We start from the raw sequence: 21,190 nt of genomic DNA, 5'->3' as shown, positions 1-21,190 counted from the left end.
TCCAGACCTGGAGCAGGTTTCCATAAGGATCTGCAAGGCTCCCACCCTCGAAACCATCTCTTGCTGTGTACAGAGGGTGTTATCTCTCTCCTGCTTTTCATCCTGAGCATTTTCTCTCTCTCTGCTCTCACTGTAGCTGAGTTTCCATTAAGCAGTGCCAGGCAGGCATGGAAGTGTCAGGAGCACTGCAAATCAGCAGTGAGGCAGGCACAGAGTGCAGACTGCTCCTGCTGATGGTGGGAAAAGGCACCATGTGGAGGACGAGGGATGCGGTGGCACCTGGAGGTACCAAGCTGCTGGCACGTGGTGCCTCGCGAAAGACATTTGTAAGCTCCTGCTCATAGGAATAAACTCCGTGCTCTGGGGCTCAGCGAGCAGCACTGAGCAATCCGTTAGGAACTCTGACAACAAAGGACAGCAGGGAGAGGAAAAAGCGTATCTCAAACTAGATTGCAAGCAGGAGCTCCCTTAGGATAACTTAGGGATGAGCAAACCTCCTCTCATGAGTCACAGAGAACCAGCCAAACGATAGAGTCATTTAGGTTGGAAAAGGCCTCTAAGATCAAATCTGTGGCCCTGGCCCATCTCCCCTCATTCCTGGGCTGCAGCAGTGGCTCGCACCCACACTTCTTCCATGCCAAGGTTTCTGTTAGCAGTATGACACAGCCAGGTCCTATGGCCAGAGAGAAATACCATGAACGCCCTGTTGGCTGCAACTGTGAGGCGAGCACTGACCTCAGGAAAGGTGCTGGAGCTTTGTTCTCACCAGGCAAAGCCCCACTGAAGATGAACTGAGCCAAAGCTGGCAGCAGCAGCAGAGGAAGAGCCTCCTTCACGTCCACGTGGAATCTTCCTCTGAATTAACCAGGCAACCACCAGGATCTGATCTTGGTGCTTTTGTCCACATTAGAAACTCTGTGTTCAGTTTTGACTCTCCCGCACACATCACATCCGCACTCAGCCTCCTCTCAGCTTTCACTGCAGACTTCCCTCCTTCCTTTCACCACGCTCTAGCCAAATCCCTCCCAGGCACAAGCCCTGGTAAAGTCACTCAGGATGCAGAGGGATGGATCCGCTCTCGCCTCGGGCAGCCCAGCTTCACTCGGAGCTGAGAAGTGGGGGACAAGCAGGGAGCTTCTGCATCCTCCTCGGTGAGAAGTGAGGCAGGGATTTGTGCTTTCGGGATGTGCTGCACCCACATATTCCCAGTTTTGTCAAGGTTATAAACCAGCTCCTCCCCCTTCATCCTCCCCTCACCAGAGTCACTCAGGGTTTTACTGCTGACTTGCAGGATTTCAGCCTTTCTCAGGAAATAAAACTCCAGTCCAAGCAGCAAATGCATTTCAGAGCAGCTTTGGTCCCTACTAGGAAAAAAACCAAACCGACACCCTGCATCAAATGCTGCAGGAAGAACATGGGTGCTTAGGCAGCAGCATGGCTGCCTGGGAACGGTGGTATCTCACGTGTACTCTATTGAGCTAAAAATAAGTTCATTAAAGGAAACAAAGTCTGCATCCAACAAAGATGTGAGAAGCACAATGGCGAAGAGATGACTCCACAAGGAAAGAGGAGAAAGCCCCTTTGCCCGGGCTGTGTGCTGAAACCACAGAAGGGGTGAGGTTCTGCTGCTGAGAAACACAAGGGGTTTAGGAACTGAGTGCATTATAAATAATATGGTCAGGAAACCCTGGCCTACAGCAAAGCTCACATCATTACCACACAGAACTCAAAGAAAGGGCTACATCAGATGAGGCTTACTCATGGTTGTACTAAATTCTTAGACAATTGAACCTCATGCTTGGGACTGCTCCTTCAGCGTGTGCTTAAGCAAAGCTGTCCCACACTCGCCCTGCCGGGCACATCTAAACTTAGCCCCGTTGGCTGGGTAAGAGTTGCACAATCCAGCCACAAATTGGCAGATCCAATGGATGGTGCTTGACATTGTCCAAAAGGCCTTGGTTCCCACTCAAAAATAAAGCTGCTCTGGAGACTAGGACTTGGCAGAAGAACAAGTGAAGCCCCAAAATAGTGCATGGCTGTGCGCTTGCGGTACGGAAAGTGCTCAGTGATTTAATGAGCCTGTGCTCATGAAAAGCAAGTTTTTAGTGCTCTCTCCTCCAAATGTTCATCTTGCCAAATGTGAAGATAATGCATTTCCAGATGCCTGAACTCTTCCTAGGGCCCAAACAGCATCACAATAGCAATAATCACAAGTGTCAGTACTTCACAGTCCTTACATCTGCATCAACGCGGGTTGTCCTCTGACACCACTCAGAGAAGCCCGTGTTGAAAAGCAATGGGAAGAAACAGCCTTGGCCCATGGCTCATGGTTGCCATTTCCTTTGTGCTCAGATAGGAATACCTTTAACACAGTGAATGTGACCCTATTTCAGCCTCAGATGCTTTTCAGAATCAAAGCTTTACATGGGGATGACCCAAACTGGCCAGGGCTGTGCCTGCTCACCCAGCCTGGCTGCCATCCCTTCCATGCAGCAACACTTTGTCATTAAACCCCATCTCCAAATAAAATGGGAAAAAACAATTGTTTTCTTCCAAATGGAGCAATCTGCACTTCTTTTTGCCTCTCTAGGAGCAGCATTCTTATCTTCTGGATGTGCACTAGACTTTCAGAGAGAAACTGGGAGAAGATGGGTTCTTCTCTCCTGAGAGCAACAGCATGTTTGGCTGTTTGGATGAAGATGTCCCAACAAAGATGCTGAGGAAGTAATGCCAGCCCATTACAATGGGTGAATCTTTGAAGCTATTCCCTTTGCCTGCTGCATCACTGATTTGATTTCTCAACTACACATCCGTGTTCACAAAAAACACCTGCAAGATATTCTACAGAGAAGCATTCATGCCAAATGAGGACCCGTATTGTAGCCAGAGCTGCCTGAAATCAATACAAAGAAATACATACCATTAGAAACGGTTTTGAAAGGAGACACGCTTTGTATGGCAACAACTCCATTTCATTTCCAAGCCCCAATTTGCTCACTAACATTCATCTGTGACAACAAATTGATGAGAGGCTTTTTGACAGAAAAATACATTCACCAAGTCAGGCTGCTCCCTGTTGTTCCATTGCCCCTCAGGTGCTTGCTGTTAATGGGGAAATAGATTGCCCTTTTCTTCTTCTCCTCAGAGTCCTGAAAACGCAGAGTTTGTCTTTTTGATGCACTCCAAGTTCAGCAGAACAGGAAAGATTTTGGGTTCTGCTTTCAGGCAATGTTTCTGTATCACTGTCTTCATTTCTTTGTGCAAGTGGCAGCCTTGTCTTTCATATTTATGCCTTGTACTTGCAGTTCATAAAAAGCAGAGAACAGAGGCTGCCTGAAGTGCCTGCAAACATGAATTAGCACATTAATGAATTAAAGAGTGTTACTACTTCACATTGCTTCTCCTTGACGATGCCAAACAGTTGAATCAGTTCGTTATCACTGTGAGCTTTGAGAATCGTTTATCTTCTGTTGTTGTCCCAGGAGCTGGCCACCAAACAGTGGTGTCTGACACACTATGTGTACCAGATACTTGCCCAAATCTAGGGAAAAAGGGTTCCAGATGGGAACCAATATACCAGTGCCATCCTGGGCCCTGTTACTGCCCAAAATTAGGAGCAAGGATGCTGCTGAGAAAAGCAGCTGGGGAGCAAGAGGGAAGGAGGAGGATTGACTTGGGAGGAAAGGCAAAGCATCCGTCTCGTGCTCACCTAAGGTATCAATGTCACAGTAATGAATTCTACATTGAGTAAGTCAGAGGTGAAAAGGAAGAAGGGAGCTAAGCACAAGGAGGGAGGAGGAATCCTGAATCCAAACCCAGCCCTTTCACATACTCAGTTTTCTAACAGGGCTGCAAAATATCTGGTAATCATAATTCCCTTCACTTTCCATTTGATTCTAGAGCCTCCCTCCATGCACTGCACTGCTAGGGGGGAGCAGAGGTGCCAGGGAACCAGACTCAACCAGAAGGTTATTGCTTCATGATTCTTACAGACATGTGGGTTTGGGATTCTGGGGGTTGGGATTGTCTTCTCCTGCTTGGGAATTTAAATAGATGGATAAAAACTATTCCAATGCTTAGAAGAGAGTTGTTTCCACGTAAGTACCCTTATCGAACACATCCACAAATGTATTTCAGCTGGAAGGATGATGCAGAGAATCCAGAGGGATTTCACTACATAGCATTTTCATTTCAGGGGACACATACATCATATCTATCATACAGACAGAAGTATCAGTCTCTTTATGGCATTAGGATACTTCCAAGAGTCAATGGCCAAACAGCTGCAGAGACCTCCAGAATAAGCACACAACTGCTAGAGCAGAAACACAACAGCTCTGTCTATCCCAGAGTCAAGAATCAGAGTATACACAGGCATAAAAGTGTCTGAATTCCCTTCTCCATCCAAGCATTCCCTTAGGTCCCCACCTTTACTGCATGCTCGACTCAGAGGAGCTGATATGGGGAGGTAGGAGGAATAGCAGAGAGATGTGTGGATGACCATGGGGAGGGAAAAAGGGAGTGAGAGCAGTTTCAGTGGTATTTAATTTCTTCATCTTTGATTAAGGCTCTTCCAGTTTCTATCAGAGTTCTTTTAAACGGCTTGGAAACTGGGAACAGGGGTGAAAAGACTTCCAGTGGCTGCTTCCCAGAAGATGGCGACTCAGAAGAGCTGTCACTGGGGAATTTCAATTGACAAATGTACATGACAACATCAGGCTTCACTCACAATAACAAGACCAGACACCCTCATATTATTGTAGCCAACAGGTTAGTGAACAAGTCCACATCAGGGCTAAAAATGGTTCCTAAATCAAAAGCTCTGCAAATGAGCCAGAGGTGATACATGACACCAGCATTTGTCTTGCAGGTCAACAGCTCTAGAACCTTGCAGTATTTAATGTTCTTGGGATTTTAGATTACAAAATGAAATTTCAAAGGTTCATGTATCGAGAATATCAGCAAAATAACTTCAGGATATCATGCCAGAAATAAGGATTCAAAGGTCACAATTTATAACATACCCCATGATTTTGCGGTACCAAGTTCAGTAGGCCAAAAATAAGTACTTCTTCCCTGTCCACACTGCAACCATTTCTACCTGCAGTAGCACAAAAAGACAGAGGCTCTTAAAGACGCTGCCCATGCAGTAGACACAAGAGGCTGGATGTGGGTGGGAGGGACACACACTGTCCTTTGCAGTACAGGAGCAGGACACAAGCAGAGCAGAGGGTAGCAGCAAACAACAGATTTGCCTGGCTGGGCTATTCAAGGAGCACAAGCTGTCAATACTGACCTGATGCAGAAAACAGAACATAGCTACAAACTTAGCTATAAATAGCAAAATACAATGAAATGAAGGTACCATGCAGTTGGGCCGATAAAGGTAGGAAGGTGTTATAGAACATGCTGGCCACCTGCGGTCACAGCAGGACCACGCTGAGTGCTCTGGGCTCCCGCTCCTGGTGAGCACCAGCTTTTGAAGCTGCCGGGGTGCCTCCACGCAGGATGGAACACAGCACATGGAGCACACCGAGCCCAGCAATGTACAACTGCATCCCAGCAGGTCATTTCCCCCCGGCAGCGCTGCCGGAGCGCTTGGGAAGCATGGAGCCAGGCATGGGGGGCCGGAGCAGAGAGCTCCCTCCCAGCTATTTTGATCCCCACAGCAGATGGAGGAGACAGGTTGTACTTTGTCAGGAAACACACTTCAGCAATGAGAGGAAGGGTGTGACCCTGACTTACAAAGCAAGGAGCTATTCCCGAGGTGTGTAAACAAGGAGCAAGGCACCATCCTTTAGCTGAGCAGGGAAACAAGATAAACCTTTCTTACCATTGCCCAGATTGACCTTTCCATGTGAGCTAACACCGAACTGCTCTCTAGCAGGGGCTTGGCAGTCAAAGGTTTAGCACAGGCCTACTCTGACACGTGTAACAGACAATAAAATTGCATACAGCATCTTGAAAGGATTACTGGTGAATGGGATGGACTCAGCACCACGGTGACCAGGGACAACATTTACACATCAGGGAAGGGGTTTCCAAGCTCCCAGCAAGATCAGGTTTGAAGCAGTCTGCAAAATAGGCCATTTATTTCTACAGAGAGAACTGCAGCAGCCCCAGAGGGATTTTCACATCCCTATAATGTAATACAGGTACATAAAACCAGACTGATGAGGAGGGAGAGGAACCCACATGTGGTGGGGAGGACCCATTGCGTGTGCAGAGGATTCCTCCACTGTTATCCTCTTTGAAAGCCACCTTAACATCATGCTCAGATGCTCCCCATTAGCATTCTAGTTTAACAAGGAGAAAATGTGCAAAAAATGTGAGAAACAGTTAATTAAATTTAAACTTAATTCATTAAAAATGAGCTCTGAAAGCAAAATTGTGTCAATTACCCCAAACTTCCTGGTAGACTGAATGCAGACAAGTGGTGCTACAGGCAGACAGGCACAAGCTCTCATGGAAACCTGTGAGGAAAGGCCAGATCCTGCCCTTCACTCCCTGGGAAGAACACTGGGGTAGGAATGCCTGTGCACACACAGGTACAGTGGAGCAGGGCAGCAGCAAGCACCCCTGGCAGGGCTTAGGGCTGCACAGCTCTGGCAGCCAGCAGGGAGACACTGGGAATGTTTGCCAGGATACCCCCAAAAGGGAAATCTGTTTGTTTGTGGTCAAAATCATTTATTTATCCTTCAAAAGAGCAAATATCCCAGAGGAAGGCGCTGCTGGAAAGGGCCACATCATGACCACAAAGGGTCTGCAGTGCATCAGATAGAGCCAAGAAAAGATGACACAAGGGTACACGGGGCTCTCTGAGAGCAGGTTGCAAAGGCTGCTGTGAGAGGGGTTTTGTTTTCTTTATTGCCTTATATCTGCTTTATATCCTAAAGGCATGTAAGTGTCCTGTGCTAGATGTCAGCCATGTTTGCACATGGGTGACAGGGGGACAAGGCCAGATCACAGGCCTGCTCATGCACACAGAGATCCTTGCTATGCCCATACCAAAGATGTTTTCCCAGAAAACAAAGGACAGGAAAGGCCTTCTTTCTAAATAAAACCAAAAAGCAACCACCTGAAGAAGAATTTTAAGATCCATTCCAAAGTCCTCAACGCAAGAGGAAGACTTTGGTCTCACCTTTGGACAGGTTTCACTTCTCTTTGCAACCCAAACCAACCCAATTTTGCAGCTCTCTGGGCTCTCACTACAGAGCCCTCAAATCTTGCTGATGTGCCTCTGGCTTTTTACCAGGTGAAACCTGCCACAAGAGGAGGCTGGACCTGGTTCCACAGGCTCCTCTTCCACAGCTTCCTCCCAGTTGCACGTACGATGCTCCATCCATTGTCAAGGCTCTTATTAATAAACCAGCCCTGCTCCAAGGCTGCGCAGCAGTGTACCCATCTGAGCTTTTGTTGTCTCAGCCCCTTAGGGCTCATTAAGGTCTGAATTAGCTGACTGTCCATGGCCCTAATTAGTACTTCAGCTCTCCAGGAAGCAGCCAGGGTTTTTTTTTAACCATTGCTCCTCACCCGTGGCATCAGCTCCCTTCTGTGATTTGGAGCATGCAATCTGCAACAGCTTTGAAACTAACTGAGACAGGCATTTATCCCCTGCTGCTCTGCTCTGCTTTTAACTGTTATTAATTGTACTGGCAAACCCTGGCAAGTGCCCAGGGAGGGTGCACTGCGGGACACTGTGGAAATGCAACTTGGGTTTGGTTAGGAGGCTGTTCTCCCAAAGAGCAGAGGGAGGCTGTTGTGTACAAACGTCTAGCATGGTGCTTTATGATGGGCAGGGTGAAATACAGGAAAGGCTCCACACCAGGGTGTACCCATGTGTAAGTCTGGTCCTTGCAAACCTGGAGAAAGAAGTATTTGAGCTGTCATTTCTTGTGGGTTTGATGGAAAAAGCAAGGGCCCCATCCCTCTTGTAACTCCACTACCACAACCTGGGTATGTGCTGTCTTCCTCAACAGCATGTGGCAGTAATGCAGAGCACTACAAAGAGGTCTATGGTGGAGGCGTCCAGGAGCTCTGGGTCACTCATCAGACCCAAAGGGATGACAGACATGAGCGAGGCAGCTGGGCTTTATGCCAAGCACAGCTTCAAGGTTCTTACAGTACTATGGAAAACTGCTTTGTGCTGCTTGCAAAAAGGGAACGGGCTGATGGTATCATAACGTCCAGAACCAGCAGGAGCCATGGGTGCTCCCTGCTTGTGCTCAGCTGAAAACAGCCACCCACCACGGCACTAGCAGAACTTCCCCTTGGAATACAAAGTTTGACGGGGGGCTGAGCTGATTCTAACCCTGGGGTCACCTATTTGGGTACCTGGCACCATTTGCTCTGATGACAACACGCTGCAGCGCTCTGTCAGACTGATGACTGCTTCCTACCAGAGCTGCCGGAAAGGCAGCCAAGAACAGGCTCAGGCTGCATTGCATTTATTAATTAGGATACAAAACCTCTCCAGTCTCGCCTGCATCACTGCTGCAGGCAGTGACCCCATGGTGCACTTGGCAGCCTCCCCACGGCACAGATCAGCTTCGCTTGCAAGCTGTCAATCTAAGTGCAAGGATGCGCTGAGCGCTCCAGGATCAGTGCAACGCTCTGTCCCCAGCTCTTAGCAGCCATCAATGAAACAAATGGCTCCTCTACTTAAAAGCTTTCCAAGCTTATTCTTAAGGAAAAAGTCTCCCAGGGTGCCGTCATTAGAAAGTCATCCAGTCTTGTAACTGCATGGAACAACAGCGGACCGCTCATACCTATCACTTCAAGGCAAAGGGTGCCCCTCAGAGCACTAGGTCTGAACTTCCAGACTGGTAGGAAATCAGAATATTCCACATGTCCTCCATAAACTTGAGAAAAGCCCTGCTGCAAACGCTATTTCAGCAGGACTAAGACTGGCCCTAACCTGCATTTTTATCTTTATAACTCAGCTTTGTCACTCACACCAGCAATGACAAGCTGAACTTCCAGCAAGCGTGGTGCAACATCCAAGATGATGTTCAGGTCCTGCTGGGTTCATAAAGTTCACCAGGAAGTCACAGTAGGTTCTATTCCATACCAGATACAAGTATGAACACAGACCTATGCACAGACCCACAGTCCCAATTTCTACAGCAGCACTGGGAAATGATTTGGGACCAGCACCTGGCTTCTCTTGGCTCTAACACCAGGGTGAAGAAAGCCATACAAAACAGAGGTGCAGACCTTCTCCCACAGTGCTTATACTCCTGCCAGCAGCTACACTGACATCATTGCTTCACAGCTGCCTTAAAAAGAAAACAGGTACATTTAGTTTTGAAAATAGCCTTGGAGTCAAAGCTTTGTGTCCTGCGAGGACACAAGATCCCTGTGTCTGTCCCACCGGCCTGGCAATCAGCCTCTTGCTTTTTCACTCCCTTGTAGTGGAGAGCTGAAGATGGAGACACGACTAAGTAAAGCAAATTATGCATGTGTCTCTCTGTTAACCCCCACCTTTGGTTCATGAACTCACTGCTTCTTACAGTAACTCTCCAAGACAGGAATGGATTTTCAGTGCAGTGCTTGCAGGACCTCATGAGGTCAGGCCCCATCTGCGACTGCGGGCTCGTGGCATTAGCAGAGGTCAGAACAGATTTTGGACGCAGCTTGCAGCAGTGATGGGCTCACATTATGCATACAGCTCTGATTATCACAGGAGTACAGGCCGCCTGCAATCAGGCCAGCTCATGGCTTTAGGCTTCCCACTTCAAGTTAAAAATAGTTGGCCTTTGTTTTACTGAAAGCTTGGGCAGTGCTGACCTTTTGCGTCTGTTAAGCATCTCCTGCGACATTCCCTTAACATTTAGAACATGCGGCTCTCAGCTCCAGCAAGCTGCTCTCACTCTGATCTCCGATGGGTTTAGCTTGTGGGATTCTCTTTAGGAACAGCCCTGCTGCGGAGAATCAAGTAGCTTGGGCAGACACTGGTGAGATCAAGCCATGCAGAGGTGAGCAGTGTACAGCTACACTCAGGACAGGCACCTCAGTAAAGAGCTACAGACATCCCTCAGACCCTGCTGTAAGGTTCACTCTTGCTCACCCACCACCTATCCCTCAGCAAACCAAAGACCTCCCCCTCATGGGAATCTTCAGGTCTTTAACCTCAAGAGGCGAGTTGTCATGCAGAGAATATTCCTTATGGTGGCTGGGAATATTTAAAGATGCTGCTAAACTTTCTTCTGCAAGAGCACCGCAGCACATCAGATTTCACTAACAATGTACTTACTGGTGGCAGCACTAAAACCAGAGGAGCTGTCCCTGGAGGCAGCAGGAAAAACCTGTGGTCTCAGACTTTGCAGGGAGCCATTGAGGGAGTCAGATGGAGAACATGGACAGGAAGAAACTGAACCAAAATACAACAATCCTCTATTTTTATTGACCACAGAAAGTAGTCAAAGGCACAGCACAGAAACTGCAGATTAACACCAGCCACAACAGTAGCAGACACTTTAATTTTCTCATTTTAGCACATCTGTTTGCAAGAAGCATTTCCTCAAAGAATCCAAGCTAGAGCAGCACTCAGGAGAGCAAAAAATGCCAAGACAACTTCAACATGTCCACATGTTCAAACTCCCCACCAGCTTGCATCTACACAAAATAGTAATAGGCAGAGGAGACTGAGACACACATGGGCTTTATGACCCAGAGCCATCCAATCTGGGGCTACAGTAGGTCCTGCTTTGAACAGCAGGATAGATGAGATAAGCTTCAGAGGTCCCTTCCATCCTGACACTCTTACCTGGTGAGGCTATTAGAAACTTGGTCTCTTGCTATTTCAAAATGTGCTTGCCACATATTCTCCTATTTCTTCTGTCTCTGCCCTATTGACAATACCAATAACCCTGGAGTACTGTTTCCAAGCAGCTCATCTGCTCGGGCTCCCATCTGTGGGAGCCATCAGAGAGAGATGGAAGTGCTGCATCACTGCCCTTCAGAGGTGTTTTAACTGAGTGTCCCAAGACACGTGGAACATGAGTGATGGAACCTCCACGGCCAGGCCCCGGACAGAGCAGATAAGCAACTTGCCCCATCCAGCATCCCCAGTGGCCTGGGCACAAGGGGCAGGTCCCAGCTGTGGGTCTGGGACAGATACAAACAGCCTCTGGCCTTCAGGAGAGGATCCCCCCTGAGCACTGCAGCTGGGATGGAGACTTCTCATCCTGAGCCCATAAAATATTTGCTGCTGCAGTACTTATGAGTCAAAGTAAATGGGAATAACTGGGAGAAGGATTGTGACTGGCTGCAAATGAACTAAGTCTGCTGAAGACTGTTTAGCTTCCCCGAGCCTGTGAATCTCTTCTGTGATTAAGTGTGCTGCAGAACAGTTCACACAATTTTTATGGCAGGTTGAACCCAAATGATTCTGTATTTTTAAGTTGTTACAAAAATCACATCCTGTCCTTGAATGTGGTGCTGAGAACAACAGTGGGGGAAATGCATCAACAATTTAAGATAATTCCTTCCAAAGAGTCATTTCAGTTTCTGGAACAAGCACAGAAATCATTTTCTGTGGAAGAAAACGGACACCAATATTTACTGCTATTGGTGCAGAAGAATTTCCTCAACTACCCATCCTGCATGTCAGGCATAAGAGAGCAAACAACATGGACACAGAAGCATTTCCATCAGAACTCTGAAGAATAAAACTACCATTTTTTTCACTCTTAAGTACTGAGAAAATGTAAAAAATGACAATTCATCGACCAGAGAAAATAAGTGGCACAGAACAGCAGCAAAAACCAAAGGGGCAAACTGAACAGAGGCTCACCGTGGTGGCGCAGACTGGTTCTCAACCATCCCAGATTCTCTGCCATAGCCCAGATTCAATCCCTTCCACAGGGAGGAAAAGGACAGTGCAAAACCAGAAACAATGTGGTGTTCTGACCTCTACTGAAACATTCAATCCTGCCTGAAGTATGGCCCTGGTCAGCGTCTGAGGAAAGCTTCACTGATTTCTGAAAACAGGAGTGCCGAGAGGTTCACAAGCTGCACGAATGCTCTCCTGATAGCTAGTAGGGGTTAGCACAGCAAGCTGGACCTGGGGACAAGGGAATTTGAGGGTCAAAGCATGAAGAAATGATGCATGAAGCTGTACAGAACCAGAAGGCAATGCCTGAAAAGGGCAGCCCCTTTGGTAGGTTCCTTAACATGCAGCACAGTCTGTTTGAGCCCTCCCTGGGCATTACCTGCTGTTTGCAGCAGTGGTGGCTCCCAAGACCAAGGGGCCATCTTCTCCTATCCCTGCAAGGAACATGTTTTCACACAGGGAGATGAATGTAAAGCCAGGTTGTGGTCTCCAGTCCTTCACACACATCTGAGGCACAGTTTCCCTTCAAGCATCAACTACAAAGCACGGAGCCCTTCAGCTCATTGCCATGTTAGCGAAGATCTCACTCTCTTTTATAAGCCAATATAATGATTTTTGGAAGGAGGAAGCAGTGAAAGAGCTGGTCTGGGAAAGCTTGAGCTGGACAATACTGCATTAAACACCAACTGCTGTTAAAAGCCTCAGCACAAACCACTGCACTCTGTTAAAACAGCAAGCACTATTAACAGTTTTCTTCACCACAGTTACCTACCAAACAGCTAGATTATACTGATCAGCCACTGAAACGACCAATCTCCTGTAGCAAATACATGTCTAGGACTCAAAAGCAGTGGGGGAAAAACATCTCTTTACGCACATCCTCTGAAAAATGTTAAGTTCTGTTTGCCCTCGAGTTCCCCAAGGACACAGCACAAAAGATAAGTATTTAATTGTGCTCCTCTCAGAACCCCTTCTTTCTACCTAATCCCTTTTGCTCTACCCACATCTATTTGCAGTTGACAATGGTTTACTTACCTTATTGCAACAGGTGTCTTCTGTAAGCACATACTGCCTGTTGCCTTGGGAATTCCTGAGCTCCCACTACACTCTGTTTTCCAGGACAGGACATGGGGCTTTTTTCAAACTCACTCATAGGCTGGTTAACAGATGAATTTTGCTTTCTTTTCTACCCGCTCTGCTCTCTTTTGGCTGGATTGGGAAGAATTCCTTAATTCTGATCAAAAAATCTTAAACCACTGCCAGCTGAAAGGAATTCTCGGAGTTTTTATTCCTGTTGGTCATTTTGCAGGAATAGAAGTTGTGTTCCCCTTGACTCCTGCATGAGATCCTCTGAGGTGAAGAGCAACCACCATGCTGCAGTCAACAAGGTTGTTTCTGATTCACAGTGGTTTAATGATGAGCAGAAACGGGTTGATTTAAAGTGGTCATACTGCATTGTTCCAGGAACACCTCAGTGACCTGCCATGCAATGCCATCTAGTAACAGAGACCTCTGGCCACATGCTGTCTATACACAATCCACTCAGCAGTTGATTTAGTAAAGTAACAGATTGAATTTCTTTTACTACTGGCCATGTTTTCCTGGAACATGTCCCTCTTACATGCATTAACTTAAAGTATAACTCAGAGTCATGGCAGGCCTTTTCATTCTTAGCATGCCCTCACCTTCCCTCTTCCATTTTCTCAAGAACAAAGCTGTACTGAAAGCTATGTTAAAGGATGGTTTGTTTTGCTCCAAGTGGGTATGAGAGTCATTCGCTTTGTCATTAATCAAGATGGTTTTACACATCTCACTGCACTTCTTTACAAGGAGGGGTAGCTATGGTTACAGAGGTATGGTAATGGTCATTTCAGGTTAGGGCTGCTAGCTACAATTCCCCTTTCTGCTGAACATCACAGCTTTTTCATTTCAACAGCACCTCACTTGACTCTGCTCTTTAACGAGAGACACGGCAATGCCAACTGCTTTCTTCTCCTTGGCCTTTGCCCTGATCCACCACTGACAAATGGCACCACGTTCTGTCCTGTCATTGCATTTTTGTACCATCGACTGCTCTTTTCTAAAAGAACAGACCAGAGCTTGGTATAAAAAGATGGACCAAGCTCTGGATCTGAATCTGAATTGGGCAGAAGCACCTGAAAGCAGCAGCAGGGTTCAGTTCTCCTGCTGAGATGAGCATTAATGAGATCGCCATGGGGATCCTTATGTTCCTGCATGTAACAGTGTGGTTCAGAGGTCAGATCGTGGTTATCAGGATTCTTGAGCTTGCACATCTTGGATTTAGACATACTCTTGAACAGCAAGCCTGGCTAGTGAATCATGACCACTCATTTTCCTACTCATCCTTTAAACCCATCCACTAATCTGAGAGCTGTTAGTTCTGTTATGAACTCACCTCATCCCATCTTTACTAAAGAAGATTTCTTAGTATAATACTTAAACATACAACTGTGGCATGTTCTGCAAGTTTCCAACATATAAGCACGATAGAAATACACTGTTCAGACCAGTTCAACCTACTGATTCTTAACAGAATTTGTGATATTTGCTCTGATATGTGCTCCCATTTCCATGTCTTTTTCCTAGTGGGGAGTAAAGGAACTTCCTTGAAAACAGCAAACAACTTAAAACCCAATGGAAAATGGCAAATAGAGGCAGTCTATCAAGCTAGAAACACCGTTTTGCAGTATCCTTTGCACAACTTTCCTGACACAGCTACTGAACACCAGAGCCATTTTTACACAGTTCTTGTATAAATCTCTGATTTGGTCTACTGGAGGAAATGACACGAAAGAGGCTAAAACACAAGGAAAGACTAACAGCATACCAGTAAGCACATGTTAGACTAACAGCTCTCCAGTGAGCTGGAAACAGCCTCCACTGGGATTCTGAGCACATTGCAGGACCTCAGCACCCAGGAGCCACGAGACTCAACTCTTTTAAGTTGTGCAGAAAAATGTGACAGAAGACAGATGAAAACACAAGCTGCAAGCTCCTAAAGCGGTCACCTAAACAACGAATGTAGGTGCTCTCCAGCACCATGCTGTCAGTGAAGAGATGGATACCGGCAAACAACCTTAGTCCATCAAACGTCTGAATCCCCCCCTGCAGGTGCACATCTCTCTGGGGTGCCTCAGTTAGGTACCTACACTTAGATAGGAGGAACCTGGACCTTAGTAAATCAACCAGCTGCCAAGGACAGTTAAAAAGGGGCCTGCTCACAACCAACTTGCAGGAAAAATAGCCACAGGCCATGAAAACCATTCCTGCAGGAGTTACACCATTACATTACTACACCAGCCTGGCCTGCTGCAGCAGAGAACCAACTACTACCAACCCTGGAGCTAGCTGGATTAAACCCAGCGTAGATCTGTCTATATTTCACTGCTCACACAATCACCACATAGCAAATGCCTCACTGTACAGCACCTCACTACACCCTCCCAAGGAAGGGTCGACCATGCAGCCCTGTTTCAGTGGTGAGGAAACAAGGCTTAGAAGGAAAGCCCTCAGGACAGCCATGATTCCTCTCCTGGACCTCTAAGCCTCAAGCTAATGTCCACTGGCACCTCCTTTGAGGGGTCTGTGATGCCTGAGTTTCTGAACCCCCCTGTAAAGTGACACAGGGCAGCCCACAGCAGAGCAGGAGCAGAACAGACCCTGGTCCTACTCGTTGCTCAGGCAGGTGCCCCAGCACCAGCCTGGCTGCTTCTCCAAAAACTGCCTTCAGGGGAGTAATTCAAGGTGAACTTGTAGAACATTGTTTTTCACAGCTCAAAAGAGATTTTCTTTTCTAATGCAATGCAGAACTGTACCCCGAGTGCTTGTTATTTGTTGCATTTTGAATCAAACACTTAAGACATCAACGTTCAGCCTCTAAATTGGGTAACAGAATGTGTATACCCAGAGAAACCCCTGTGGAGACATACAGCAAATGTGTGCAGCACCTGACATTTCCAGTGCAGGTACTGGCAATGTGAATGGATCTGGCATTCCACATGAGCCCCAAGTAAAAGCAGAAAATCTCCTGAGCAGTAATGTCTCCATTTCAAACAAAGCACTGTTCACCCCCTAATAGTTTCTAGCAGAAAATGGTTTTAAATTGTAAGGGGTAGAGCCTGGAGATACAGCAGTGGTACACTTTAGTAGCCCACAGAAAGGCAATGATGCACTGGGGGTCTGACTTGGGTTCAGAGTATAAAAGTGCCTGTCAGTCTGACCCATGCTTCTTAAACAGGGGAAATTTAGATTGGATATAAGGAGGGTGGTGAGGCACTGGAATGGGTTGCCCAGGGAAGCTGTGAATGCTCCATCCCTGGCAGTGTTCAAGGCCAGGTTGGACAGAGCCTTGGGTGCCCTGGTTTAGTGTGAGGTGTCCCTGCCCATGGCAGGGGGTTGGAACTGGATGATCTTAAGGTCCTTTCCAACCCAAACTATTCTGTGATTCTATGATTCTATGCTGAGAGAGTGTAAGGGCAGGGGGAGTAGACTGCGTGGTTCTGATTTAAGGCCTGGACTTAAACCACAACATAGAGGAAGATCTGTAGCAAATCTAAGCAAAACTAGATTTGGGCCCAGTACAACACAGAGGGTCAGCGTGCATTTGCAGGTATACAGAAATACATACCAGTGATTGAAATCTGTCTGCTACAACTCTTTTTCTGATAGGAAGCTGTTTCTTCAAAGCTGTCTTGAGACTTTTGGGGTATTATTTACTTCAAACAGGATTCACCTCATGTAGATTTGGATATCTAAAAACAAGGTTTTCCATCTAGGCTGGTTATCCAAGCTTGCTCTCTAGAGAGGGCAATGGCAAAGAGAAGGTCTGTGTTCAGAGACATTCTGCTAATGAAGCAACATTCAGTTGATTTTTGTATTTGGTGGTTTTAAAATTAGAAGTAAGAGAGCAGCACATCAGGTATCTGCCACAGCAGCTCAAAATGGTGCTGAGGTTAATCCATAGCTGTACTTTTGCCTTTTCAGTTCATTTCTGACCAGTGCGAGAGTGGACAAGAATATTAACAGAAATTAGAGGACATCTGAAGTTAAGTCTGGGGCTCAGCACTGTGTGTATTTGCACTCAGTCAGAGAATAGAAATAGTAATGTGTGACCTAAGCCTCCACTCAATATTAGCCACCACAGCAGAAAATCTAAATATAGAACTGAGCAAGGCAAGACTGAGAATTACTCATAAAACTTATCTGATGAATAACCAGGACCTCCCAGGAAAGAATGGGGGTATTGGAGAACACTGCAAGCTGCTCACAAGGCATTGGTAAGCAGAAATAAAGAGGCAAAGTCACTGAGCAAACTATTCACTCACCTCTGACTGCATTGTTTGAACCGATGCAAAACTGGATCCAAGTGTGAAGTCAATGTTAATTGTGTTCCATTTTCTAGCCCCGCTTTACATTTTGCTAAGAAATTAAATGTCAGAATGTCCCTGAATGTGCTCTCTGAGAAATGAAGCTCTCTTGAAGTCTTTTAAAATTCCTAATCTTATTGTGCTTAAATGTTATTCCCCCAGCTGAATGAATAATTTAATGAAATACAGTGTATTTCAGCGTGGCACATCAAAAATGTCTATTTCACCAATCTCTTCTTTCATCACATCAATTTTCTAGTCTACTTTATCTTATGGGGACACTGAAAGTTCATCTTGCTAAGCCTCATGTAACTGCTGTCAGAAATCAGTTCTAAAGTTGCTCAGCTTCTGGTTTACTTGATATTTTTTCAATCAAGCACCAGCATCTGAAACGTTTCACCCTTGACAAACCACGGAGTGCAGAGACAAAAATGGTTTCTCTTTCCTGCCAGTGTCCCTGGATACCATCAGAATATATTTACCTTCAAAGTGTATGTGCCAAAGGACTGGTACCCAAACCAGATGCAGGCTGCATGTCTGTATGGGGTGATGAACAACACCCCAACTAACTGAAGGATGGGAAACTTGCTCTTACATTAATTGACATCAGCCTGGCTTCAAAGCCCCCAGATCAGGCTTAGGCTTCCATGGCCCATGGGAAAACACAGTGTCTGCTTGTGCCACTGGTGGGGCTAGCGGTCCTGTGGTAGATCTCTCTCTATGTGTATGTGCGCGCATGTGTGTGTATGTATACACACACACATTCTCCACTAAAATAATTATAAAATATTAATATTTAAATACTCACTGTAAACTGCCCACCTGGAATTATTAGGAACATCAGCTCTGTGCCATTCCTTCAGTGTTACATGGCTTACGAGCAAGCCAGATGTGATTACTGCTAAGTATTTAAAGTTTAAAAAAGAATGAAGAAAAGCCCATTTTCTCTATTTATCTCATTGTTTACATCTGTTTAACTTTTCCAACTTAAATAACCAAAGCAGAATGCCAGGGACCTGCCTCCAGCAACTCATTTGTACACTGCAGCTTTTATTCCCCATGTCTTCTCTGCTCCTCAGGAGAGATCATTACCATGGAATGGAGAACACAGGCCTGCAACCCCACATCGCTCACTCAGAGAGAGCAATTCTTTCTAGTCCAATTTGCTGCTCTCGAGCAGGTCAGGACCAGATGGTTCCAGGAATCACCGGGCACAGGAAGGTGCTGGGACTCATTCACCAGCTGCGCAGCTCCACCCCGGAGCGCTGCATCCCACTGGAGTGTGGGCACATTTTCAGTTGGTGCTCAGCAAACCTCAGCATCCCTGCAGCATCTCCAGTACCAGGTGCTTCATGGTCTACTACCCCATGGGTGGGCAAACTGAGGCACAAAAGGCTTAAATCATGCAGAGTCTGGCAGCTGTGCAGGCTGCGCTATCCATGCCCCGTGTCCTGCTGTCTGGATCTCTTTTGAGACAACATGATGGGCTATCAATTACCAACATCAGTCAGGAGAAAGCAGGACAGATGCTGAGGAGTAAAAGATGAGCTAAAAGCAGTTTCCTAATGATCTGTGTCCTCCATGGAACAGGATATCTCTGCAAGATGCAAGTACAGGGAAGTGATCAATTCTGCTACAGCCCCAGCTGCAGATTAATGGGGGCAACACTGGCCAGTGCCTGCCAGTGCACGGGAATCACTTGGGAGGAGAAGCACTTCATTTAAAGAGCTCAGTGTGACTGACTGTTACTTATAATTACTTATTATTGTTATCTTACTCCAAGTTCCCACATTATTGTTGTCATAATTAGGGTAGAAATTCACACTACTCTTCAAGTGGCAGAAAATCACTAATAAATGTGAGGAAAAAGCCCAAAACTGCATGGAAGCCTCTGTTTCCACTCAAGTGCATTATCAGTGGAAATATTACCACACTGCAACTCTGTATCCCTCGGGATTTCCTGGGATAAGGGGAACACACAATGTCCTTTAGCTCCTTATGACTGCTCCATGGGAGGAGGTGCTGCTTTAGATGATGGTGCTGCCAAAGCCCAGCAGCTCACCATAGGCATGGGGTGAGTCAGGGCATCCCCATGCAATGAAGGATCAGACAGCAGTCCCAAGTGAGGGGGAAGGCACCAATGACCTTTCTGTTCCTACTTAAGAGCTCAAGAACTGCATAGCAGGAGTGCTAAAGGCCACAGGAAACTTGGCCTTGCAGAGCTAAGCACTCTACACCCACATCCCTGCCCACTTACCTCTGCATTTACCCTTCCTCAGAGTGCCAAATGCCCCATGGTGTCAGCCAAGGCTGCAGCCGCTGCCTGTGAGTGGCAGCCTCCCCTTCCCGCCCTCCTGCCCCTGCTTCCCTCCGGATTCTCCAGAGTTCATCAGTAAAGTATTCCATGCATTTCTCGGGCCAGTCTCCACCCCGTCCCCGTTTCCTTCAGAGCCACGATGGAGCCGTCCCACAGCCCGTGGAAGGAAACTGGCAGCTTCACAATGAAGCTTTATCAGCCCCAGACACGTAAATATTTCTCATTAGACGTGACCTGATGTCTTTTCCCACACAGTGTTGTTTGGGACCACACTCACCTTCCCTGAGCCCATCCAGGGGTGATTTTGGGTCCATCAGCCACCCAAAGGGGTCTAACAAGCCCCTAACAAGTGAGTATAAGGCACAGACTAACAGAGCACCCCTGCATGGTTACTTTATCCAGACATGAAGAAACAAGGGAAAATGTTGGTTGGTGAAACAAAGATGAGTGAGATCTTAAATTCACACCCACGCACAGCCTGCACACAAGGGGATGGGAAGATTTCTGCTGGCAGCTCTCAGCCAGCTGTACCCACCACCACATCCCCAGCATGTAATGCCAGGTCCATGTGGGGCAGAGCCCATATTGCTGCTGTGGAAAGGGACAGCGAGGGACACCAAAGCTGGAGAAGGCCCACATCAGGCTCCTGTCTCAATCCCTACCTCTCCTCTCTCACAACAGGAGCAGAACCTCAGCACAGATTCAGGTCTCCCCTCCAGAAGCAGCACAGACATTGCCAAGTACTCTCATCTGACAGCACTTCAAATCATTTCCTCATCTGTTCAATGAAACTCATGGTCCTTAAGCACACAATTCACTCAGACAAGACTGACCCTGGTGTTCCTTCTTGGTGGCAGACAGGGATGCACTAGTTAATGGTGGCACAGCGATGGAAATTGCCAGACAAGTGGGAACAGTTCTCATCACTCCAATAATCTAGCACTACCAGCAGCACACGCAGAGATACTTTTAAAATGTAATTTTACCCTGATGGCATCCTATCAGAGAATGTATTTTTCCTCAGGCTGATCAGCAGAGGAAGGATTTAGGTTTCCTTGACTACTTTATAATTTTTCTTTATTGGCTGGTTTCATTGGTTATTACAAGTAAAATAACGCATCCCCAGCCCTGTTAATAGCTTGTATGTTGGTGGCCTCCCCACCTTCAGTCTCCTCTCATGCAGCCGGGGAGAATATTTCCTGCTTTCTGTGGTTTCCCCTTCCCTCCCCATGCTCCTCTCCCCCACATTTTGAACCAGGAAATACTTGTTTGTTTACAGAAAGGAAGTAGAAAACAAACCAGCTTACCTCCCCAGGCAGTGCTCAGGGGATGTGCAGCAGAAGAGTCCTCAAGTTGCTGGATGAGGCCTCAGCAAGTATCCTGTAAGTGTAAGAGAAGTGGTTACACTTCAGATGGAGCTGGCCCGGCCCGAGTGATTGCTAAACCAGGTGACCTCAGGCCTGAGCTCCCTCCCACCCTAATTGTGCTGTGATTCAATGATTGGTCCCAGCCCATAAAGCCCCTGCATCCTACCCACCTCCACTTACAGCTTGCATGGTGCTCATGCATCACAGGGGGCTTGGCTCTAATCCCTGCCATCATTTTAAAAGCTTTGGGGGCAATTTTTATGATTTTGACATTTTAGGGCTC

At 46.8% G+C, this 21,190-nt stretch overlaps 1 long non-coding RNA gene across 1 annotated transcript in view; it reads right to left on the bottom strand.

The window, feature by feature from the left end:
• Nucleotides 1-21,190, bottom strand: part of LOC133265388 (uncharacterized) — a 31,945-nt gene that overhangs the window by 6,110 nt on the left and 4,645 nt on the right. Inside the window, exon 2 of the long non-coding RNA XR_009741944.1 lies at nt 20,848-20,920. This is a non-coding gene — a long non-coding RNA (uncharacterized LOC133265388). The remainder of the gene's footprint in view (nt 1-20,847; nt 20,921-21,190) is intronic.

Source organism: Pezoporus flaviventris, unplaced genomic scaffold (assembly GCF_033815535.1).
Source record: "Pezoporus flaviventris isolate CSIRO_AGI_PZ_B2104156 unplaced genomic scaffold, CSIRO_AGI_Pfla_v1 ptg000005l, whole genome shotgun sequence".
Classification (NCBI taxonomy): domain Eukaryota; kingdom Metazoa; phylum Chordata; class Aves; order Psittaciformes; family Psittacidae; genus Pezoporus; species Pezoporus flaviventris.
This window is presented reverse-complemented; position numbering and strand designations above follow the sequence as displayed.